Below are 13,692 nucleotides of genomic sequence, written 5' to 3'. Positions count from 1 at the left end.
ACGCTAATTCCTTATTTTAACTGATTTGAGTGATGCAGAACCATTTCCATGAGTAAAATACAATGAAATTTAGTTGTATATGGCTTTATGTATATTTATACTAGATTAACAAACAACAACATCAAAAGTCCAAACCCATAGCCACCAAGTCTATTCCGACTCACAGTGACCCTGTAGAATAAAGTAGAACTACCCCATAGAGTTTCCAAAATTGTAAATCTTTACAGAAGCAGACTACCATATCGTTCTCCTGTAGAGCATCTGGTGGTTTTGAACTGTCAACCTTTTGGTTAGAAACCACTGTGCCTTCAGGACTCCTCATACTAGATTATATAAGGAGAATAATTTAGATAGATATAAGCTTCAGCTCCCCAATGTCTAGCTCAATTCCCCAAGTCCAGTTAAGGTTCTCTATTTTAATACCATTTACTCTCATTTAAGGACCTCTGGTAGCATAGTGGTTACGAATCGGGCTGCGAATCACAAGGTCAGCAGTTGGAAACTACCAGCTGCGCCGTGGGAGAAAGAGGAGGCTTTCTGCTCCCGTAAATATTTACAGCCTCGGAAGCCCTGTTCAGGGTCGCTATGGGTCGGAACTGAATCGACGGCACTTAACAACAACAACAACTCTCATTGGGGAGTTCTGGTGTGGCGCCGTGGGTTAATGCACTGGATTGCAAAGTCCACAAGTTCAACAGTTGAAGCTCACCAGCTCACTCAATGGCACTTACAACAGCAAACAATTCTCATTTGAGAATTGTTTAGCTACTCAGAGTTTAAGCTCTGTACTCAAATTCCAGCTCCACTATTTATGTCTGGCCTTAGGCCTTAGGCCAGTCACTTACCTTCGCTGTGCTTCCCACACCTATATAATGAGAAGAATTACACGATCTAATTCGTAGGCTTGTTTAAAGAACTAACAGAGTTACTATAGGTTATGCACTCATATCTTGGGCTAGCACTTAAGTGCTATATAATAATTACTTGCTTTGAATATTGAATCTCTACTTGGAGATAGTTAATATACAAAGAATATAAAAAAATTCGGGTCAAAAGAAGCTTACAACATATTTCTTTACCTCTTTATTTCTAGAAGTCCTGGTGTGTTGCCACAGGATAAATACTCAATCTCAAGTTTGGTTCAAACCACAAGGCCAGTTGTTCGAACCAACCAGTCACTCCTTGGAAACCCTATACAGGGTCACTGTGAGTCAGAACTGACTCGAAAGCATTTCCCTTTACTTCTGAAAGTTTGTGAGTGTGCCAAATAGAGAGAAATGATAAGAAAACTAAAGGAACTGATATGCTTATACATAGACTCTCACCGTATCTATCTTCTTTGGTTGTTGATCCTAAAATTGGGATGTGTCGTTGACTACCAGTTGTGGTTTGGATGACCTAGGGATAAATATCTTTAATAAAATTCCCAGTATTGAGTCTCATAATGTGGTAACTCTGAAAATTCAATGCTCCCTATTCCCCATGGTTTTTTGTATATTTATTTTTTTGGAAAACTATAGTAGTCCATTTTAAATGAGTTTTTTTAAGCTGATTTTTCCAAAGACTGCTTTCTTTGGTGTGTAAGGTCATTGAAGCGTCTGTCCTTTTGTGTCCAGCTAATTAATTTTTTCACATAAATTTGCTGAATATAGGAACAAAAAAAAGTTTTTGCAAATTGATTCTGTGCTGGGTTCTCATTCAATACTTAGCAAGATTTATAATAAACCAAGGCCTGATGTGAAGTGAATCTTCTCAGGTCTGTTTTGAGTATTTGTTTTGTGGTTGGTATTCACATAGCTTTCTGAAATACCCTGTATATACAAATTTCCTAATGAAACTCTGCTGAGCTTTCCCTTCCAGACTTTAAGTAATCTATGGCATTTTTTGTGAAGTATGAGTATTCTGGAACACTTAATTGTGCTCATGAGGAATCTGTACCTGGACCAAGAGGCAGTTGTTCGAATAGAACATGGGAACACTGAATGGTTTAAAATTAAAAGAGGTGTGCGACAAGGTTGTATTATTTCACCATATTTATTCAACCTGTATGCTGAGCAAATAATACGAGAAGCTGGATTCTATGAAGAAAAACGTAGCATCAGGATTGGAGGAAGACTCATTAACAACCTGCGATATTCAGATGATACAATCTTGCTTGCTGAAAGTAAAGAGGACTTAAAATATTTACTGATGAAGATCAAAGAGCACAGTGTTCGGTATGGATTACATCTCAATGTAAAGAAAACAAAAATCCTCACCACTGGACCAATAAACAATATTCTTATCAACAGAGAAAAGATTGAAGTTGTCAAGACTTCATTTTTCTTGGATCAACTATCAACACTCACAGAAGCAGCAGTCAAGAAAACAAACGACGTATTACATAGGCAAATCTGCTGCACAAGACCTTTTTAAAGTGTTAAAGAGCAAAGATGTCAGCTTGAGGACCACGGTGTGCCTGACCCAACCTCATGTGCTTGCGAATGCTGGACAGTGAATAAGGAAGACCATAGAAGAATTGATGCTCTTGAGTTATGATGTTGGAGGAGAATATTGAAAGTGTCACGGGCTGCCAAAAGAACCAATAAGTCCATTTTGGAAGAAGTGAAGCCAGAGGGCTCCTTGGAGGCCAAGATGGCCAGGCTTCATCTCTCATACTTTGGATGTATTGTCAAGAGGGAGCAGTCACTGGAGAAGGATATCATGTTTGGTAAGGTGGAGGGACAGAGAAAGAGAGGAAGATCCCGAGCGAGATGGATTGGCTAAGTGGCAGCATTCATGGACTCAAGCGTGGCAATAGTAGTGAGTTTGGCTCAGGATTGGACAGTGTTTCATTCTACTGTGCATAAGGTCACTATGAGTAGGCACTGACTCAAAGGCACCTAACAACAACAATAACAAATTGCATTTTTCAACCACAATTTTATACCTCAAGCATCTTAAGTTATTTGTTAGCCTTAAAATGTTTTTGTGCAATGACTACAACTTTTCTACCGTGTATTTGGTGTTGGACACAAGAGTGCATTGCTTCATTCCATTAGATAACCTTCAGACCTGATAAACCCACTGCAATCAAATGATTCCGACTCTTAGTGACTCTATATAGGTCTTCAGAGATTGTAAAATCTTTACAGGAGCAGAGGTCCCTTAATTTGTGAATAAGGTCTACTCTACTCCATCCAGAACCTGGGGTTAGGGTCCCACACTGGGAATGTGGAGTGCCATTTGCAAACTGCCACCAAGGTAAGGAAAGGATGGGTTGAAGACAAGTTACAGTACAACCAAGTTCCCTTTTTGTCTTGACTGTTTTCAAAAGCTCTGAAAAAGTTGGTCTAATAGTTTTCTTTTTACCTTTTTTTTAACCATTTCATTTTTCTTTTTTATATGGGGGGAGTGTTGGAGGGTGAAATTATACACCGCAAAACCCACTCTCATTTCAGTTTCTAGACATAATGATAAGTTTCACACTGTGTCCTTATTACTGTTATAGTTTTTTCCCTTACATTTACTTCATCTCCCTTCTCCCAACCTTTTCATGTATGCTTTAAAATAGCTTTTGATCCTTTGGTATTATCCAGATTTTTTTTTTTTTTAATGCAATACTCAAGGATGATGTGTATTAAAGTATTAATTAGTTTAAAGATGACGTCAAGGGCTATTTTCAGTTCATGGTTTGAAGAGCAACTAAGGGCCATAGTCTTGGGGATACCGCCAGCCCCAATAGGTCCTGTATATCTGGTTGCTTTAAGAATTTGAAGTTCTTTTCCACATTTTTTTTTATTCCTTTAATAATGATTCATCTATGGTACCTCTGATCAGAATGCTCATTATTGGTAGCCAGGCATCATCTAATTTTGGTTTCAAGGTCGAGGAAGCAGTGGTTCAAACAGACAACTTGTTTCGTAATCTAGTTCCTTCTCTGACTCTTAAACTTTCTTCTTTCTCTTTTGTTCCAGACAAAGAAACATTGGCATTCTTTGGCCACTCCTAAGCTTTTAAGAACCCTGATGTTATTCATTATACTAGGAGGTAGAGCATAAACTTTAAGAACTAATTATGCTCATTGACTGAATTGTTCTACATGACCACAGTCCTAAACCCCAAAATCAAAGCAAATAATTCCATGAAATGATTGTTGTTGTTAAGTGCCATTAATTTGTTCCTACTCTTAGTGAAATTATGGCTAATTATTATCAACATTTACAACCATACTCTGTTTTTAAATTTAGGGGGTTTGTTATTGTTGCAAAACTATATACAATCTAGCATTTTCTGTTCTTTTCTTTCCCCTGCATACAGCTTATTGACATTAGTTACAGAAATGATGCTTTACAAACTTTACACATATTCAGTGCCACCTTTCTCATTTCTGTAAGCAAAAAGTGACTACTACCCAGAGAGTATTTCTCCATCTACCCCATACCTCCTGTATCTGCTTGGTTTTAGATGTTTCTTTTGGAGGACAGGAGTTTAAAGATTCCTATTCTGCCAAATTTCTCAAGGGAGATGGAGAATCTCTCTCCCAGGAGTTAAATTTGGTCAGATACCTAAAGGAAGAATTGTACCAATTCATGTGGCTAGTTTTCAAATAGGAAACAGCAAGTACAATGATTAGAACTAAATGAATGAACTACCTCAGTTATATGTATTCAGCCTTAAAAGACAGAGAAATGGTAAGAGTCAGCATTTTGAATGTACCTCTAGCAAGCAGGGATTATAATGAGCAGAGGAGGCAATGATAAAATGTCACTTCTAGTGCAGGAGTACAGAAAGTTCCCTTCAAGTTTAGCCTCACACTAGGAGTCAATCAAGGTTTGGCTTCTAATCTAATTAGTACTACATTTCTGAGATATTTATTTAAACTTTTCCATCTGTAAAATACAAATAATAATGTCAGTCCTTTAACAGCTTTTTAGACATATATAAAGAGAACAAACAATAGGGAGGCACTAGACATGTTACTATCCTTCTTAGTACTGTTACACTCCCTAAAACATTTTCTAGAAGTTTACTAGGTGAAGGATAAATCATTTTATCCTTGGAAATTCAGAAACAATCATTATCTGGGTTTCAGTTTAGCTAATTTTAAAGACCACAGGAAAACTTTACTAAAAAGTATAAGTATCAATGATACTTTTGAAGAAATTAAGCTTTATTCACTTTTTTTTTGTTTTGTTTTACTCACTTTTTTCTTCAAGTTTTTATTTTGACAATGCAGAGTCCTGGTTTGGTGCTATGGGTTAATGCATCAGATTGCAAAGCCATATGAACTGCAAAGTTGGTGGTTCAAGCTTACCAACTGCTCCGCAGAAACCCTAAATGGGTCACTATGGGTTGGAACCAACTCAATAGCACTTAACAACAACAATCCCATGATATTTCCTACAAGGTTCAGCCTTGCTTTGTAATTATTATAGTTGTTGATACATGTTTAAAAGCACATTAGAACATTTCTGGTTTGGGGGCAGGAGAAACAGAGACAGATAGAAGAGGCTCCACCACAGAGACACAGAAAAACCAGAGAAGGTGCTCTCCCAGAGCAGCTACAAAGTTTTGGATCTAGTATAAGGCATGGGGTGCCAGCTTCCCACTCCCACTGGTGGATAAATCTGCCTGTGGAAGGAAAATACAGTGATTTTTTAATTGATCTGAATGCTCCCTGCAGGTCCCTCAGCCTGGGCTGAGATTAGAGGGTGGGGCCACAGCCAGACTAATACAGTGATCCAGCACTAAAAACCATAGTGCTGTATCTGGAAAAACAGGTGTAATGGATTTTACACTTTTCTTTCCTCCACTCACTTGTCAACAACTCACTGCCCAGCCCGGACACCTTCAGACAATTAGGAGCATTCCCACAAGGGCCCTCACTACCCAGCCTGGACATCTTAGGCAGTTGGGAGCACCCCCACAAGGGTCCAACGTTGTACCCATAATTTTCCCACAGCACATGAAGGAGGTCCCTGGGAGCGCCATTGATCCCACAGGCTGATCCTTTAGCTGCTTCTTATGATGTCTGACTCTGGGACCCAACCCTAAAATTGACTTGGGTGGGACCTTTTATACCTGCCTTACCTAGCAAGAAACAGCAGGTCTGGCCATACAGCCAAACCATATATGCACCTTGTAAAACTCCAACATAAACGTCAAGAGCCAACACCAACTACTATACACAAGGACACAGCTATTTTGAAAATTATTCTGTGCATACACAGATACTTAACGGACCTTCAAAGATAAAAATAGAGGACAATTTTTCATCCATTCATTTATCAATATCAATCTGTGCACCTCTACAGTGGTGACTAATGGAGAGGCCTGAACGAGTGGACACCCCCAAGCACCTAAAAGTTTCTACTGTACAACAAAGGCTACTGGTCAGTCGGCTACAGTTTTATTTTTGTTTTTGAGTGGTAGTTTTGTCTCTACTCTTATGTTGCTACTGTTTTTGATCTTTTGGTGTCAAGAAGAGACAGCAAGTGTGCTCATATAGCCAAGCTACAAGCATACCCCGTAATATCCTATCATCTGGACAAGAGCCAATACCAGCTGCTAGACATTACACATTAAAAAGGAATCCTATCTCCAGATCACCTCCTCCAGGAGACACTCAGTAAGCTTAACAACACAGCAAGATACATTCATTCAATCATTGAAAATGCACCTAACTACTGAAAATGTCCAAGAAAAGACTACAAAAGATCTCAGCACATGTCCAAAGCCAGAAAAGAGTAACTGAGACAAATGACGTGGAGGCAGAAATAGACTTCCCACTAGAAGAAGTGCAGGCTTTGGATCTGCTTGAGAAGGAATTCAGAAAAATGATATAGAGACAAATCCAAATGTTCCACAGACGGTGGAAGAAAATAAGGAAGAAGTCAGGAAAGTGCTACATGAGCAATCAAACAAGATAGATATAGCATTGAAAACCTTCAAAAAGAAGGCCAGATGTTTAATAATAAAATATCAGAAATGGACAATACACTGAAAGGGCAAAGGAGTAGAATTGAAAAAAATGGAAGCCAGGACCAGTGAGCTGGAAGACAAATTTATCAATATTGCCAAGATAGAAGAGCAAGCTGAACAAATGATTAAAAAAAAATCTGAAGAGAGTCTAAGATTCATGATGGTTAACATAAAGAGGAATAACTTTAGAATTATTAGGCATTCTGGAATAGGAAGAAACACAGAAGTCCACAGAGGAGATCATTGAGGATCTTCTTGAAGAAAAATTCCCTAACATCTTGAAGAATGAGAAGATAAACATTCAAGAAGCAGAATGTACCCCAGGAAGGATAGACCTCCAAAAGAAAATCACCAAGATTTATCATAATCAAGGTCTTCAAAATCAAAGACAGAAGAGATTCCTAAAAACAGGCAGGGTAAATAGAAATATTACCTACAAAGGCAACAAATGAGATTAAGTTCTGACATCCATTCTTGATAAAAACACTTTAAAAAGTAGGAATTGAAGGGAAATTCCTGAACATAATTAAGAGCATATATACAAAACCAACAGCCTACATTAATCTCAATATAGAGAAACAGACAGCCTTCCCTCTGTGAACAGGAACCAGACAAGGATGCCCTTTGTCACTTCCACTCAATATTATGCTGGAAGACTTAGCAAGAGCTATATAGCAAGATAGGGATATTAAAGGCATCCAAATTGGCAAAGAGGAAATAAAATTCTCTCTATTTGCAGACAATATGATTCTATACAAAGAAAACCCTAAAGGCACAGTAAATAACTTACTAGACCTCATTGGAAGATTCATCAAAGTGGCAGGATATAAGATAACATACAAAAAAAATCAGTTGGATTCCTCTATACTAATAATGACAACACTGAAAAGGACATTTGGAAATCAATACAATTTACATAGCCACCCAAAAATGAAATACCTAGGAATAAATGTGACCAGAGAAACAAAGGACCTATACAAAGAAAACTACAAAACAGTACAACAAGAAACCAAAAGGGACTTACAAAAATGGAAGAATATACCATGCTCCTGGATAGGAAGACTTAACATTGTGAAAATGTCAATGCTGCCCATAGCATCAACACATATAATGCAACCCCAATCCAGATTCCAACAACATTCTTCAAAGAGATGGGGGCGGGGAGGAAACAGTTACAAACTTTAGATTGAAAGGAAAGAGACCCAGGATAAGCACTGCTTAAGAAGAGTAAAGTTGGAAGCTTCTAATTCCCTGACTTTAAAATGAACTATACGGTTACAGTGGACAAAACAGCTTGGTACTGGTATAATGAAAGATACATTGATCAATGGAACAGAATTGAGAATACAGAAATTGACCCATTATCATACAGCCAACTGATTTTTGAAAAAGTGCCTAAATATATCTCATGGGGTGGTGATAGTCTCTTCAACAAATGGTGCTTGCAGAACTGGAAAGCGATATGAAAAAGATTGAAACAAGACCTTTACCTCACGCCTTATACAAAAACCAACTCACTATGGATTAAAGACCTAAATATGAATCACAGAATTATAAAGACCATCAATGAAATAATAGGAACTAATGTGAGGGCTCTAATACAGGGCATACACAGACTACCAAACATTTTAAAAATTGCACAAACAAAAGCAGACAAAATAGATGATTGGGACATATTAAAAATTAAAAACTTATGTGCATCAAAAGATTCCACCAAAAGAGTGAAAAGGGAGCCCATAGAATAGGAAAAAATCTTTCGCATCGACGCATTGGAAAAGGGACTAATTTCTAAAATATATAGGAAACTACAACACCTCTACAAAAAAAGACAAATAACCCAATTAAAAATGGGCACAGGAAATGAACAGACATTTCATCAAGGAGGAGATACAGGTAGTCAACAAGCATATGAAGAAATGTTCACGATCACTAGCCATTGTTGTTGTTAAGTGCCGTCGAGTCGGTTCCAACCCATAGCGACCCTGTACAGGGTTTCTGAAGGTGTAAATCTTTACGGGAGTAGAAAGCCTCATCTTTCTCCCGCGGAGCGACTGGTAGTTTCGAACCGCTGACCTTAAGGTTCGCAGCCCGATTCGTAACCAATACATTACCAGAGCTCACTAGCCATTAGAGAGATGCAAATCAAAACAACAATGAGATCTCATCTTACACCAGCAATAATGGCAAAGATTAGAAAAGTAGAGTACAGTAAATGCTAGTGAGGATGCAGAGAGACTGGGATCCTCCTACATTGCTGGTGGGATTGCAAAAATGATCCAACCACTCTGGAAAGCAATATGGCATTTCCTCGGAAGGTTGGGAACAGAAATACCTTATGATCCAGCAATTCCTATACTTTGTATTTATCCACAAGAAATATGAGCCATAACATGAGTAGAAATATATACACCAATGTTCATATCAGCACAATTTACAATAGCAAAAAGATGGAGACAGCCTAAGTGCCCATCAACTGTAGAATGGATAAATAAACTGTAGTGCATACACACAATGGAATATTATGCTGCCTTGAAGAATAACAAGGAAGCTGCAAGCCACCGAATAACGTGGATGAACCCTGAGGACATTATGCTGTGTGAAATTAGTCAGTCACAAAAGGAGAAATATTGCATAAGACCATTATTTTAAAAGATTAAGAAAAAGTTTCCACACTAAAAAGGGGAAAAATCTTTGCTGGTTACTGGGGTGTATGGGATGAGCTGAGGGGAGGGAGAGGAAAGTGGAGCAAAGGCTAGGGAATAGACACAGGATAGTTTGGGTGCTGGCAGGGGGAGGAGAATGGAAGGGAGAGGGGAATGGGAGAGCATTTAGGAAGGTTTGCTTGGGCTAAGTGGGACAAAGGTAAATAATGATGTATACACAACCTTGGAACAACAGGGCTCTGGGATACAGGGGTTGAGGCATCATTTGAATGGGTAAAAGTGGGGAAATAATGTTAAGATGTTTGGCTGTCTTTTGAATTCTGGTTTCCCTTGCCTACTATTGTAAAATAGACACTTGAGGGGGAGAGAAAGGAATAGCCAGAAACATCACCACATAAAGTTTGTAAATCTGTCTTCAGCTTATAACTGATTGGAATTTCTAAAATGGGACTAGAACTTGCCCAGTGAATGAAGCTTCTTGTGGAGCCTTATTGTATAAGACCATAGGTGGAATCCTGATCCCCATCCAGAGAATCTTCTGAGGTGGGAAACTTCCACTTGAAAGGATAAGCAAACCAGCCAGGAACAGTTAGAAGAACAGAAGATACTTCTTGAAAGACAGTCCAGCAGGAAAAATAAAAAACAATAATGACAGTCTGATTGACTACTACAAGAACAAGCATGTTGTTTGCCCAGGAGCCATCAAGGCAAGTGTTTGGGTCCCCTCAGGGCAAAATGCCTTCCAAGACTAAGACTATAGGGGAATAAATGAGCAGGCATGTGGTATTGCTGGTGGCCATGTTGGTCACCAACCAGGGGAAGTAGAGGGAAAACAACAATGAAGTTGTGCACTAAGTCCAACCACATTCAATAGACTCCTGTCAACCTGGGTTGAGATCTAGTTGGCCAGCAGTATGGCAAGACCTGTGGACTCTTGGGCCCAGAGACAGGGATATCCCTGCCACAGAGGAATCGAGTGGAGGGTGGAGCATCCAACTGATATGAAGTTGAGGGAGATGCACAAGAGCACCCATACTTGCAGATAGTACCTATTTGACCTAGCTTCAATGGCTGGATGATCAGAACTCGACTAGAAGAAGAGGAAAAAAAGAGTAATCCACTACAATTTGATGAACTTGACCTACACTTATGGATGTAGCAGCTCAAAAAAGGAAACAAATCTTTACAACCTTGGTACACAGAGTTGACAGAGCTGGGCAAGTTAGACATTGGCTACCCAAATTTGAGGTATTACAAAGGCACAAAGTGACAGACTCTCAAGAGAGAACCTAGTTCCAGAGGGTGTGAGGGTGTGGGCAAGGTAGAATCTTCACTGTGTGGTTTCCAACCTGTCTGGACGGGGCTGATAAAAGGATATGGGAATAAGACTCTTGTGGTTCATAGTGAATAATTGACATCAGGACTGACTGTGAGTGTTGGAAATGTAAAGGTAGACATTTTGTAACAAAAAGGGGGAAGTCATTGATTTTGCAGTCCAGGAACGGAGGTCCTTGGGACCATCAAGGGAGAAGAGTGGAGTGTGGGACCCTATCCAAAGAAGCAGTGATACCAGAGATGGAGGCAAAGATGATGACGTAGAGAGATGGAGCGGCTGGGGACTCTGGACTCAGGGAGGAAGAGGATCTGTGTGCTGACAGGCTTTCAGGGTGTACTCTTTGGTGGTTTGATGATGCATGGAGGGGATTGCAATCATTGCAATGAGACAAAGTATGGTAGTATGAATGCAAAGCTAATGTTCTCCCATGTAAACTATCACATAATTCATAATAAAAAGTACATTGGAAAATATTAGAAAATTAAGGGTAGACTAGTTTGAGTGTCCACATGTCTGTCATTGTTTTCATACTATGGTGATTTGCATCTTATTGTGATGCTGCAAGTTATCTCAACAGTAGTTCACATGCCAGCAGTGTCACCTGTGGTAGACAAATTTCCATGAAGCGTCCAGACTCAGACAGACAATGATTAAGGATCTGGTGACCTATTTCCGAAAAATTAGTCAATGAAAACTTTACAGATAGCAGCAGAACATTATCTAATATAATGATGGAAGAAAAGGTACACATCAGAGTTGTATACTTTCACTATGTGTTAAGCAAATACAATTAGAAGCTTGACTATATGAAGAAGAATGCAGCATCAGACTTAGAGAAAGAACTCATTAGTAAAATGACAAAAAGATGACACAAGCAAACCTTGCTTGATGAAAGTGAAGAGGGCTTGAAGCACTTACTGATGAAGATCCAACACTACAGCTTTGAGTATTAATTACATCTCAATATAAAGAAAACAAAAATCCTCATCAATGGACTAATAAAAAACATCATGATAAATGGAGAAAATATTGAAGTTGTCAAGCCTTTATTTTGCTTGGATGGAAGTAGCACTCAAGAAATCAAATGACTTATCTTAGTCCACAAAGACAGTGTTCTACATCCTAGTTGGGTGAGTTGTTTTAAGTGCCATTGAGTAGGTTCCGACCCATAGACACACTGTATAGTGTTTCGGAGGAGCAGATGGTGGGTTTGAATCACTAACCTTGTGGTCAAACTAACCTTGCAATCTAGAACATTGTCCTGGAGCACCACACCAGGACTAGCATCTGGGATCTTGAAAACTTCTAAATGACCACCTAAGGTCTCTCAGTGCGTGATAAGAATTGAAGAGGCATGGAATCAATTAGTTAAATGGATTAATGGAACATGTGAACATGACTCTATGATTCTGAATCCAGAAGAACTAGATGAAGTCTGGCTATCACTACCAATTTCTGTGAATGAGATAATATTAGAAGGTCACAGATAGAGTGGGATAAAATATGGATCAAAACTAAAAATTATTAAAAAAAAAAAAAAAAAAAAAAGAAGGCTGGGTTTACTGATTAGAAAGAGACTGGAAGAACCTGAAACTACGGCCCTCGATCATCCTTCAGGTCTGGAAAGTAACTCATCCTCGTGTCCCAATTTTCAGTTAATCAGTTGTTATTGTTAGGTGCCATCAAGTCAGTACCGACTCATAGCGACCTTATGCACAGCAAAACGAAACACTGCCCAGTCCTGGGCCAACTTCACTATTGTTGCCACACTTGAACCCATTGATGCTGCCACTTTGCCAATCCATCTCACTGGGGGGGTCTTCCTCTTTTTCTCTGACTCTCCTCCACCTTACCAAACATGATATCCTTCTTCAGCGACTGGTCCCTCCTGACAATATATCCAAAGTAGGAGAGACAAAGTTTAGCCATCCTGGCCTCCAATGAGCATTTCTTCCAACACAGATCTGTTGGTTCTTTTGGCAGCCCATGGTACTCTCAATATTCTCTTCCAACACAATAACTCAAAAGCATCAGTTCTTCTATAGTCTTCCTTATTCACTTTATCCATCACTCATCTCTGGATTTGTCATACTGTGGTGACTTGTGAGTTGCTGTGATTCTGGAAGCTATGCCACTGGTATTTTAAATACCAGCAGGGTCACCCATGTTTCAGATGAGCTTCCAGATGAAGACAGATTAGGAAGAAGGAGTGACGAACTACTTCTGAATATTTAGTCATTGAAAACCTTATGAATAGCAGAGAAACACTGCCAATTAATGAGTATAGAGGTATAAAGGCGGGGGTGGGGTGGGGAACAACACTAGTAAGGTATTGTAACCATGGAATGGTCAATCATTCAAAATAAAAAGGGAAAATTTACCTAAAGATCAAGTTAAGAAGGTATGGAAGGTAGGTAGAATGGAAATAGGAACCATAGAGGAGGAAGCAGGTTAACTGTTGTTGCATGGAGGGGATTGCAATCTTGAAAATACCATGTTTATTGGTGTGTAAAGCTGATTATCTAATCTGTAAATCTGCACTTGATCCACAATCAAAAGTTACAAATAAATAAATAAGAAATAAAACGAAGTATTACTTTAGGCAAATGTGCTGCACAAGACCTCTTTAAATTCTTCAAGAGCAAAGATGTCAGTTTGAGTACTAAGTTTCACTGACCCAAGCCATGGTCTTTTCAATAGCCTCATGTGCATGAAAAATTTGGACAATGA

The sequence above is a fragment of the Chrysochloris asiatica genome, unplaced genomic scaffold (assembly GCF_000296735.1).
Source record: "Chrysochloris asiatica unplaced genomic scaffold, ChrAsi1.0 scaffold00010, whole genome shotgun sequence".
Taxonomy (NCBI): domain Eukaryota; kingdom Metazoa; phylum Chordata; class Mammalia; order Afrosoricida; family Chrysochloridae; genus Chrysochloris; species Chrysochloris asiatica.
Note: the sequence above shows the minus strand (reverse complement) of the source record.